At 42.9% G+C, this 12,377-nt stretch overlaps 2 non-coding genes across 2 annotated transcripts; both read right to left on the bottom strand.

Annotated features, from left to right (window-relative positions):
* Positions 1-2,980: 2,980 nt before the first annotated feature.
* On the bottom strand, positions 2,981-3,062 carry TRNAL-AAG (transfer RNA leucine (anticodon AAG)). The gene has a single exon. It is a non-coding gene; the product is annotated as a tRNA-Leu (tRNA).
* Positions 3,063-3,461: 399 nt separating this feature from the next.
* TRNAL-AAG (transfer RNA leucine (anticodon AAG)) lies at positions 3,462-3,543 on the bottom strand. The gene has a single exon. It is a non-coding gene; the product is annotated as a tRNA-Leu (tRNA).
* Between the last annotated feature and the right edge of the window lie 8,834 nt (positions 3,544-12,377).

Genomic DNA, 12,377 nt, shown 5'->3' with positions numbered 1-12,377 from the left:
GTACCAACCTCTTGTGCGGCACGGTATCAAACGCTTTGGAAAAATCGAGATATACCACGTCCAATGACTCACCGTGGTCCAGTCTATAGCTTACCTCTTCATAAAAACTGATTAGATTGGTTTGACAGGAGCGATTTCTCATAAACCCATGCTGATATGGAGTTAAACAGTTATTCTCATTGAGATAATCCAGAATAACATCCCTCAGAAACCCTTCAAATATTTTACCAACAATAGAGGTTAGACTTACTGGCCTATAATTTCCAGGTTCACTTTTAGAGCCCTTTTTGAATATTGGCACCACATTTGCTATGCGCCAGTCCTGCGGAACAGACCCTGTCGCTATAGAGTCACTAAAAATAAGAAATAATGGTTTATCTATTACATTACTTAGTTCTCTTAGTACTCGTGGGTGTATGCCATCCGGACCCGGAGATTTATCTATTTTAATCTTATTTAGCCGGTTTCGCACCTCTTCTTGGGTTAGATTGGTGACCCTTAATATAGGGTTTTCATTGTTTCTTGGGATTTCACCTAGCATTTCATTTTCCACCGTGAATACCGTGGAGAAGAAGGTATTTAATATGTTAGCTTTTTCCTCGTCATCTACAACCATTCTTTCCTCACTATTTTTTAAGGGGCCTACATTTTCAGTTTTTATTCTTTTACTATTGATATAGTTGAAGAACAGTTTGGGATTAGTTTTACTCTCCTTAGCAATGTGCTTCTCTGTTTCCTTTTTGGCAGCTTTAATTAGTTTTTTTGATAAAGTATTTTTCTCCCTATAGTTTTTTAGAGCTTCAATGGTGCCATCCTGCTTTAGTAGTGCAAATGCTTTCTTTTTACTGTTAATTGCCTGTCTTACTTCTTTGTTTAGCCACATTGGGTTTTTCCTATTTCTAGTCCTTTTATTCCCACAAGGTATAAACCGCTTACACTGCCTATTTAGGATGTTCTTAAACATTTCCCATTTATTATCTGTATTCTCATTTCTGAGGATATTGTCCCAGTCTACCAGATTAAGGGCATCTCTAAGCTGTTCAAACTTTGCCTTCCTAAAGTTCAATGTTTTTGTGACTCCCTGACAAGTCCCCCTAGTGAAAGACAGGTCGTACCACACAACCCACTGACTTTTTTGGGTATTTACCTCCGGCTGCAGTCTTTCCTCCATTTGCTGTGAGGATCCTTCCTCAGTGTCATCTTGCAGGCGAACTCCTTCCAAAGCCTCAATTAGCTGCTCCTTGGAGAGTCCTTTAAAACGGACTCCTACTTCATGGGCGTTTGTTTGTAGGTTCATCGCAGTCCAGCTCTTGTACTCTGCGGTGCTGGTTCCCAATGTTGATGGGCCTTTGTCCTCCATTCCTTCTGCTCTGATCCCACTGCTGCCAACCAGTTTGTGACGGGGTGTACAGCAGAGCAGGAAGGGACAACAGGCCGAGGGATGATCCAATGAGATTTATTAAAGCAGGGAGCATACAACATCAAATATCCATAATGTCCTTCAAGTCCACCAGAAGTCCACAATAAGCCCAAGTAAATAAACAGATCTGGAGGTGCTTTCCAGTAATCCCGCACCCGATAAACGAAACAATAGTCCTTCCACGGGTCCAACAGAACAGATTCGGGGGCACCTCCAGATAATCCTTGTGCCAGCTAACAAAGCAATAGTCCACATGAGTCCAAGGGATCCCAAAACAATCTCACGAACGACGAGATATGTCCTCAGCTCAAGTCTCATCCCGTTCGCTTCCGCAGTCACAGATGGACGTGGGGTCTTGCCTCAGCTAAGAATCCCCACTCCTTCCCCTTTAAGGATCAACTCACATCTGATCTCAAAAATAAGAATGGATTATCTGAGCTCCTGGGATCCGCCCATGAAGGGGGGTAGGGGTCACACCTTCTATTCAATGGTTGGGTCCACCTGAAGATTCTAGACTGGTCGGCTCCTCTTAGTCTATCTAGTATGTACATATGACTAGCCACCTGCTGTGAGAAAGAATGGCTATTCTTCACTAGTGGTGTTGACAAATCTTAATTACATTATAGCTATGGCTGCAAGTATTGGGGGAAGGAGACATATTGTTACAGGTGAACTCCCAGCACAAGAAAATACATAAATTACAGCTAATAGAAACCAGAGAACAGTTACATACATCAAATGGCATATTATTCAAATACAGGACAGGGCAAAAGTACATATCATGACAGACATGTCTCTAAATATTAGGAAAAAAACAATAATTCTATCAACTGTTTTTATATTAACCAGAAAGAAAACACTTAAGCAAATACAAAAGAAGATTAAAACACATGTAAGTTTGTATGTTAGTAAAATCATAAGAGTAAGTTCAAAACAATTTTCAAGCACATATCATACTGGCAGCAGTGGGATGAAAGCACATGCAAATTTTGTCTGTTTTCATAATTATAAGAATAAGATCAAAAGATTTTCAAGAACTCATACTGCTGACTCATACTCAGCATGATTAAGTAGGCTTCCTTAGAGTAAGTGAAGTACATTTGACAACATTTAAAATTAGTGCATGTTGGAAAAAGGGCATGTCTCTAAACATTAGGAAAAACCAATGATTCTATCAACGGTCTTTATCTTAACCGAAAACCGAAAAATCATACAAATACAAAAGAAGATTAGATCACATGCTAATTTGCATGTTAGCAAAATCATAAGAATAAGTACAAAAACATTTCAAGACCTCATAATACTGGCAGCAGTGGGATTAAAGCATATGCTAATTTTGTATGTTAGCATAGTTATAAGAATAAGATAAAAAGGTTTTAAGGAACTCTTACTACTGACAGCAGTGGGATTTGAACCTACAGGTCTGTTGTAAAATGGTTAAGTCTCTAAACAATAGGAAAAACCAATGCTTCTATCAACTGTCTTTTCCTAAACAGAAATCCACACACTCATGCAAATACAAAATCATAAGAATTAGATCAAAAGGTTCTGAAGACCTACTGGCAGCAGTGGGATTTGAACCCACGCCTCTGAAGAGACTGGAGCCTTAATCCAGCGCCTTAGACCGCTCGGCCATGCTACCTTTAGCTGCATGATTTTTAAGATTCCTTATCTTAACTGAAAACCACAAAATTATACAAATACAAAAGATTAAATCACATGTTAATTTGCATGTTAGCAAAATCATAAGAATAAGTACAAAAACATTTCAAGACCGCATAATACTGGCAGCAGTGGGATTAAAGCATATGCTAATTTTGTATATTAGCGTATGTATAAGAATAAGATAAAAAGGTTTTAAGGAACTCTTACTACTGGCAGCAGTGGGATTTAAACCTACAGGTCTGTTGTAAAATGGTTAAGTCTCTAAACAATAGGAAAAAACAATGATTCTATCAACTGTCTTTTCCTAAACAGAAACCCACACACTCATGCAAATACAAAATTATTTGAATTAGATCAAAATGTTCTGAAGACCTACTGGCAGCAGTGGGATTTGAACCCACGCCTCTGAAGAGACTGGAGCCTTAATCCAGCGCCTTAGACCGCTCGGCCATGCTACCTTAATATACTACATGAAAAAAGCTTCCTTAGAGTAAGTTTAGTGAATTTTCCTACATTTTAACTTCTTGAAGGTGGAAAATGGATAGGTCTCTAAGCAAAAAGGAAAAAGGAATTATTCTATCTACTGTCTTTTGCAAAACAGCAAAGCATGCACTCATACAAATACAAAATAATAAAACACATGCTAATTTTTCTATTAGCAAAATAATAAATATAAGCTAAGAAGTTTCAAAGTCATAATACACGGGCAGCAGTGGGATTTAAACCCACGCCTCCAAAGAGACTGGAGCCTAAATCCAGCGCCTTAGACCACTCGGCCATGCTACCTTTAACAGCATGATTTTTACGATTCCTTATCTTAACTGAAAACCGCAAAATTATACAAATACAAAAGATTAAATCACATGTTAATTTGCATGTTAGCAAAATCATAAGAATAAGTACAAAAACATTTCAAGACCGCATAATACTGGCAGCAGTGGGATTAAAGCATATGCTAATTTTGTATGTTAGCATAATTATAAGAATAAGATAACAAGGTTTAACATAGCATAATGTTCTAGAATAGTCTGTTTAATCGCCGCATACTCACAGTTCCCCCGATGGTCCATAGCTCTATAGGCTTCAGCAGCTCCACCCTCTAAGAGCCCCACAAGATGTCGAATTCGCTCTCTTTCCGGGACTTCCATTAATCAACACTGATGCTCAAAGTCCTGGAAGAAGCCCTCAATGTCGCCTGCAGCCTCATTAAAGGGCTTAAAGTCTTTGTGGGACACTCTGGGGAGTTCCCTCATGGTGGGTGCTGAGGTTACAGTCTGTCTGGAGCTTCTAGCTGCTTCCAAAGCGATCTGCTCCAGCAATGCCATCTCCTGAGCTCTGTGAATGGCCTCCCTCTTATCGTCTATGGTGGCCTCTTCTCCCAGAAATGCCAACTCCTCCTCGTACCACACAACCCACTGACTTTTTTGGGTATTTACCTCCGGCTGCAGTCTTTCCTTCATTTGCTGTGAGGATCTTTCCTCAGTGTCATCTTGCAGGCGAACTCCTTCCAAAGCCTCAATTAGCTGCTCCTTGTAGAGTCCTTTAAAACGGACTCCTACTTGACAGGGAGAAGGACTTGGGGATCCTAGTTAATGATAAACTTACCTGGAGCAGCCAGTGCCAGGCAGCAGCTGCCAAGGCAAACAGGATCATGGGGTGCATTAAAAGAGGTCTGGATACACATGATGAGAGCATTATACTGCCTCTGTACAAATCCCTAGTTAGACCGCACATGGAGTACTGTGTCCAGTTTTGGGCACCGGTGCTCAGGAAGGATATAATGGAACTAGAGAGAGTACAAAGGAGGGCAACAAAATTAATAAAGGGGATGGGAGAACTACAATACCCAGATAGATTAGCGAAATTAGGATTATTTAGTCTAGAAAAAAGATGACTGAGGGGCGATCTAATAACCATGTATAAGTATATAAGGGGACAATACAAATATCTCGCTGAGGATCTGTTTATACCAAGGAAGGTGACGGGCACAAGGGGGCATTCTTTGCGTCTGGAGGAGAGAAGGTTTTTCCACCAACATAGAAGAGGATTGTTTACTGTTAGGGCAGTAAGAATCTGGAATTGCTTGCCTGAGGAGATGGTGATGGTGAACTCAGTCGACGGGTTCAAGAGAGGCCTGGATGTCTGTCATGATCCCAATGGCAGGGGATCACTAAAGGACAAGCACAGATACAAACATGCTCTAGGGCGATGGAACCTGAGCTGACCGCGACCCTGAACCTAACACACAAATAAAAGTAGCCGGGGAACGTGCCTACGATGATCCTAGACGTCTCGCTCCAGCCAAAGATCTAACTTCCCCTATTAGAAGAAACACAGACCTCTCTTGCCTCCAGAGAAATCCCCCACAGAAATAGCAGCCCCCCACATATAATGACGGTGAAATGAGAGGAAAGCACATACGCAGTATGAAAACAGTTTCAGCAAAATGAGGCCCGCTAAAGCTAGATAGCAGAGGATACAAAAGTGAACTGCGCGGTCAGCGAAAAACCCTTCAAAAAACCATCCTGAAATTACTTGAACTCATGTGCCAACTCATGGTACATGAGGAGCAATTTCAGCCCACTAGAGCAACCAGCAGCAAGAAACACATATCTGCAGGCTGGACTAAAAACCAAATAAAGCAAAACACCAAAACAGGAAAATCCAAACTTAGCTTGACCAGAAGGTTCTAGGAGCAGGGAGCAGAGGTAACAAGACACACTGGATACATTGATAACCGGCGAGGAAATGCCAGCAAAGCCAGGTTAAATAGGAAACTCCCATATCCTGATAGAACAGGTGGAACCCAGAGACCCAGGAAATACAAGTCACCCAGTACCATCAGTAACCACCAGAGGGAGCCCAAAAACAGAACTCACAACAGTACCCCCCCCCTTGAGGAGGGGTCACCGAACCCTCACGAGAACCACCAGGGCGACCAGGATGAGCCCTATGAAAAGCGCGAACCAAATCATCAGCATGAACATCCGAGGCAACCACCCAAGAATTATCCTCCTGACCATAACCCTTCCACTTGACCAAATACTGGAGTTTCCGTCTGGAAACACGAGAATCCAAGATCTTCTCCACAACATACTCCAATTCTCCCTCCACCAGCACTGGAACAGGAGGCTCAAGCGAAGGAACAACAGGTACCTCATACTTCCGCAACAACGACCGATGGAACACATTATGAATAGCAAACGATGCCGGGAGATCCAAACGAAACGACACAGGGTTAAGAATTTCCAAGATCCTATAGGGACCGATGAACCGAGGCTTGAACTTAGGAGAAGAGACCTTCATAGGAACAAAACGAGAAGACAACCACACCAAGTCACCAACAAGAAGTCGAGGACCCACGCGGCGACGGCGATTAGCAAACTGCTGAGCCTTCTCCTGGGACAACTTCAAATTGTCCACCACATGACTCCAAATCCGATGCAACCTATCCACCACCATGTCCACTCCAGGACAATCAGAAGGTTCCACCTGACCAGAGGAAAAACGAGGATGAAACCCCGAATTACAAAAGAAAGGAGAAACCAAGGTAGCAGAACTAGCCCGATTATTAAGGGCAAACTCGGCCAGCGGCAAAAAGGTAACCCAGTCATCCTGATCAGCAGAAACAAAACACCTTAAATAAGTTTCCAAGGTCTGATTAGTTCGTTCAGTCTGGCCATTCGTCTGAGGATGGAATGCAGACGAAAAGGACAAATCAATGCCCATCTTAGTACAGAACGTCCGCCAAAATCTAGACACAAACTGGGATCCCCTGTCAGAAACGATGTTCTCAGGAATCCCATGCAAACGAACCACATTCTGAAAAAACAGAGGGACCAACTCAGAGGAGGAAGGCAACTTAGGCAAGGGTACCAGATGAACCATTTTAGAAAAGCGATCACACACAACCCAGATGACGGACATTTTTTGAGAGACAGGGAGATCAGAAATAAAGTCCATGGAAATGTGCGTCCAAGGCCTCTTCGGGATAGGCAAAGGTGACAACAATCCACTGGCCCGAGAACAGCAAGGCTTAGCCCGAGCACAAACCCCACAAGACTGCACAAAAGAACGCACATCCCTCGACAAGGAAGGCCACCAAAAAGACCTGGCCACCAAGTCTCTAGTACCAAATATTCCAGGATGACCTGCCAACGCAGAAGAATGGACCTCGGAGATGACTCTACTGGTCCAATTATCCGGAACAAACAGTCTCTCAGGCGGACAACGATCAGGTTTACCCGCCTGAAACTCCTGCAAAGCACGTCGCAAGTCTGGGGAGACAGCAGACAAAATCACCCCATCCCTAAGGATACCAGAGGGCTCAGAATTTCCAAGGGAGTCAGGCACAAAACTCCTAGAAAGAGCATCCGCCTTCACATTCTTTGAACCTGGCAGGTATGAAACCACAAAATTGAAACGAGAGAAAAACAGTGACCAACGAGCCTGTCTAGGATTCAGACGCCTGGCAGACTCAAGGTAAATCAAATTTTTGTGATCAGTCAAGACCACCACACGATGTCTAGCACCCTCTAGCCAATGACGCCACTCCTCAAATGCCCACTTCATGGCCAAAAGTTCCCGATTACCAACATCATAATTCCGCTCAGCCGGCGAAAACTTTCTAGAAAAAAACGCGCATGGCTTCATCACTGAGCCATCGGAGCTTCTCTGTGACAAAACCGCCCCCGCTCCAATCTCGGAAGCATCAACCTCAACCTGAAAAGGGAGCGAAACATCTGGCTGACGCAACACAGGAGCAGAAGAAAACCGGCGCTTAAGTTCCTGAAAGGCCTCCACAGCCGCAGGAGACCAATTAGCAACATCAGCACCCTTCTTAGTCAAATCCGTCAAAGGCTTAACAACACTAGAAAAATTAGTTATAAAACGACGATAGAAATTAGCAAAGCCCAAGAACTTCTGTAGACTCTTAAGAGATGTAGGCTGCGTCCAGTCACAAATAGCCTGAACCTTGACGGGATCCATCTCAATAGTAGAAGGGGAAAAAATATACCCCAAGAAAGAAATCTTCTGGACTCCAAAGAGACACTTTGAGCCTTTTACAAACAAGGAATTGGCCCGCAGGACCTGAAACACCTTCCTGACCTGCTGAACATGAGACTCCCAGTCATCAGAAAAAACCAAAATATCATCCAAATACACAATCATAAATTTATCCAGATATTCACGGAAAATATCGTGCATAAAGGACTGGAAGACTGAAGGAGCATTAGAAAGTCCAAAAGGCATTACCAAATACTCAAAATGGCCCTCAGGCGTATTAAATGCGGTTTTCCACTCATCACCTTGCTTTATTCGTATAAGATTATACGCACCCCGAAGATCAATCTTAGTGAACCATTTAGCCCCCTTAATGCAAGCAAACAAATCAGTCAACAATGGCAAAGGATACTGATATTTTACGGTAATCTTATTCAAAAGACGATAATCTATACAAGGCCTCAAGGAACCATCTTTCTTGGCCACGAAAAAAAAACCTGCTCCCAAAGGGGACAAAGATGGACGGATATGTCCCTTTTCCAAGGACTCCTTAACATAATCCCGCATAGCAGTATGCTCTGGCACTGACAGATTGAACAAACGACCTTTAGGAAATTTACTGCCTGGAATTAAATTTATAGCACAATCGCAATCCCTGTGAGGAGGAAGCGAACTGAGCTTAGGCTCCTCAAAAACATCCCGATAGTCAGACAAAAACACAGGAATCTCAGAAGGAGTAGATGAAGCGATAGAAATCGGAGGTGCATCATCATGAACCCCCTGACAACCCCAGCTTAACACAGACATTGATTTCCAGTCAAGGACTTCTTCTCCACGGTATTCACGGTGGAAAATGAAATGCTAGGTGAAATCCCAAGAAACAATGAAAACCCTATATTAAGGGTCACCAATCTAACCCAAGAAGAGGTGCGAAACCGGCTAAATAAGATTAAAATAGATAAATCTCCGGGTCCGGATGGCATACACCCACGAGTACTAAGAGAACTAAGTAATGTAATAGATAAACCATTATTTCTTATTTTTAGTGACTCTATAGCGACAGGGTCTGTTCCGCAGGACTGGCGCATAGCAAATGTGGTGCCAATATTCAAAAAGGGCTCTAAAAGTGAACCTGGAAATTATAGGCCAGTAAGTCTAACCTCTATTGTTGGTAAAATATTTGAAGGGTTTCTGAGGGATGTTATTCTGGATTATCTCAATGAGAATAACTGTTTAACTCCATATCAGCATGGGTTTATGAGAAATCGCTCCTGTCAAACCAATCTAATCAGTTTTTATGAAGAGGTAAGCTATAGACTGGACCACGGTGAGTCATTGGACGTGGTATATCTCGATTTTTCCAAAGCGTTTGATACCGTGCCGCACAAGAGGTTGGTACACAAAATGAGAATGCTTGGTCTGGGGGAAAATGTGTGTAAATGGGTTAGTAACTGGCTTAGTGATAGAAAGCAGAGGGTGGTTATAAATGGTATAGTCTCTAACTGGGTCGCTGTGACCAGTGGGGTACCGCAGGGGTCGGTATTGGGACCTGTTCTCTTCAACATATTCATTAATGATCTGGTAGAAGGTTTACACAGTAAAATATCGATATTTGCAGATGATACAAAACTATGTAAAGCAGTTAATACAAGAGAAGATAGTATTCTGCTACAGATGGATCTGGATAAGTTGGAAACTTGGGCTGAAAGGTGGCAGATGAGGTTTAACAATGATAAATGTAAGGTTATACACATGGGAAGAGGGAATCAATATCACCATTACACACTGAACGGGAAACCACTGGGTAAATCTGACAGGGAGAAGGACTTGGGGATCCTAGTTAATGATAAACTTACCTGGAGCAGCCAGTGCCAGGCAGCAGCTGCCAAGGCAAACAGGATCATGGGGTGCATTAAAAGAGGTCTGGATACACATGATGAGAGCATTATACTGCCTCTGTACAAATCCCTAGTTAGACCGCACATGGAGTACTGTGTCCAGTTTTGGGCACCGGTGCTCAGGAAGGATATAATGGAACTAGAGAGAGTACAAAGGAGGGCAACAAAATTAATAAAGGGGATGGGAGAACTACAATACCCAGATAGATTAGCGAAATTAGGATTATTTAGTCTAGAAAAAAGACGACTGAGGGGCGATCTAATAACCATGTATAAGTATATAAGGGGACAATACAAATATCTCGCTGAGGATTTGTTTATACCAAGGAAGGTGACGGGCACAAGGGGGTATTCTTTGCGTCTGGAGGAGAGAAGGTTTTTCCACCAACATAGAAGAGGATTCTTTACTGTTAGGGCAGTGAGAATCTGGAATTGCTTGCCTGAGGAGGTGGTGATGGCGAACTCAGTCGAGGGGTTCAAGAGAGGCCTGGATGTCTTCCTGGAGCAGAACAATATTGTATCATAAAATATTAGGTTCTGTAGAAGGACGTAGATCTGGGTATTTATTATGATGGAATATAGGCTGAACTGGATGGACAAATGTCTTTTTTCGGCCTTACTAACTATGTTACTATGTTACTATGAGTTTGTAACCATGGCAGACCAAGTACTAGAACATCATGCAAATTATACAGTACCAGGAAGCGAATCACCTCCTGATGAACGGGAGTCATACGCATGGTCACTTGTGTCCAGTACTGAGGTTTATTCATAGCCAAAGGTGTAGAGTCAATTCCCTTCAAAGGAATAGGGACTTCCAGAGGCTCCAGACTAAACCCACAGCGATTGGCAAATGACCAATCCATAAGACTCAGGGCAGCGCCTGAATCCACATAGGCATCGATGGAAATGGATGATAATGAACAAATCAGAGTCACAGACAGAATGAACTTAGACTGTAAAGTACTAATGGCAACAGACTTATCAACCTTTTTTGTGCGTTTAGAGCATGCTGATATAACATGAGCTGAATCACCACAATAAAAGCACAACCCTTTTTTCCGCCTATACTTTTGCCGTTCACTTCTGGACTGAATTCTATCACATTGCATTATCTCAGGTGACGGTTCAGACAACACCGCCAAATGATGCACAGGTTTGCGCTCCCGTAAACGCCGATCAATCTGAACAGCCATAGTCATAGACTCATTCAGACCAGCAGGCGCAGGGAACCCCACCATAACATCTTTAATGGCCTCAGAAAGGCCATCTCTGAACTTTGCAGCCAGAGCGCACTCATTCCACTGAGTAAGCACCGACCACTTCCGAAATTTTTGACAATAAATTTCTGCTTCATCTTGCCCCTGAGAGAGGGCCAACAAAGCTTTTTCAGCCTGAATCTCTTGGTTAGGTTCCTCATAGAGCAAACCCAATGCCAGAAAAAACGCATCCGCATTAAGCAACGCAGGGTCCCCTGGTGCCAATGCAAATGCCCAATCCTGAGGGTCACCCCGCAGGAAAGATATAATTATCTTGACTTGCTGAGCAGGGTCTCCAGAGGAGCGAGATTTCAAAGAAAGAAACAACTTGCAATTGTTCCTAAAATTCAGAAAACGAGATCTATCTCCAGAAAAAAACTCTGGGACAGGAATTCTAGGTTCAGACATAGGAGCATGTACAACAAAATCCTGTATATTTTGAACCTTAGTGGCAAGATTATTCAGGCTGGAAGCCAAACTCTGGACGTCCATAATAAACAGCTGGGATCAGAGCCATTCAAAGATTAAGAGGAGGAGGAAGTAGCCAGGCTGCAATAAGGCTAAGCAGCGAACTCTGAGGGAAAGAGAAAGAAAAAAAAAAAAAAAAAAAAAAAAAACTTCCTCAGACTACTTATCCTCCTACTTCAGCCAATACAATTAACACTTTGTGGGCCGGTTATACTGTCATGATCCCAATGGCAGGGGATCACTAAAGGACAAGCACAGATACAAACATGCTCTAGGGCGATGGAACCTGAGCTGACCGCGACCCTGAACCTAACACACAAATAAAAGTAGCCGGGGAACGTGCCTACGATGATCCTAGATGTCTCGCTCCAGCCAAAGATCTAACTTCCCCTATTAGAAGAAACACAGACCTCTCTTGCCTCCAGAGAAATCCCCCACAGAAATAGCAGCCCCCCACATATAATGACGGTGAAATGAGAGGAAAGCACATACGCAGTATGAAAACAGTTTCAACAAAATGAGGCCCGCTAAAGCTAGATAGCAGAGGATACAAAAGTGAACTGCGCGGTCAGCGAAAAACCCTTCAAAAAACCATCCTGAAATTACTTGAACTCATGTGCCAACTCATGGTTTCAGCCCACTAGAGCAACCAGCAGCAAGAAA

Source organism: Ranitomeya imitator, chromosome 4 (genome assembly GCF_032444005.1).
Source record: "Ranitomeya imitator isolate aRanImi1 chromosome 4, aRanImi1.pri, whole genome shotgun sequence".
NCBI lineage: Eukaryota > Metazoa > Chordata > Amphibia > Anura > Dendrobatidae > Ranitomeya > Ranitomeya imitator.
The sequence above is the reverse complement of the archived record's forward strand: the minus strand, read 5'-3'. Positions and strand labels throughout refer to the sequence as shown.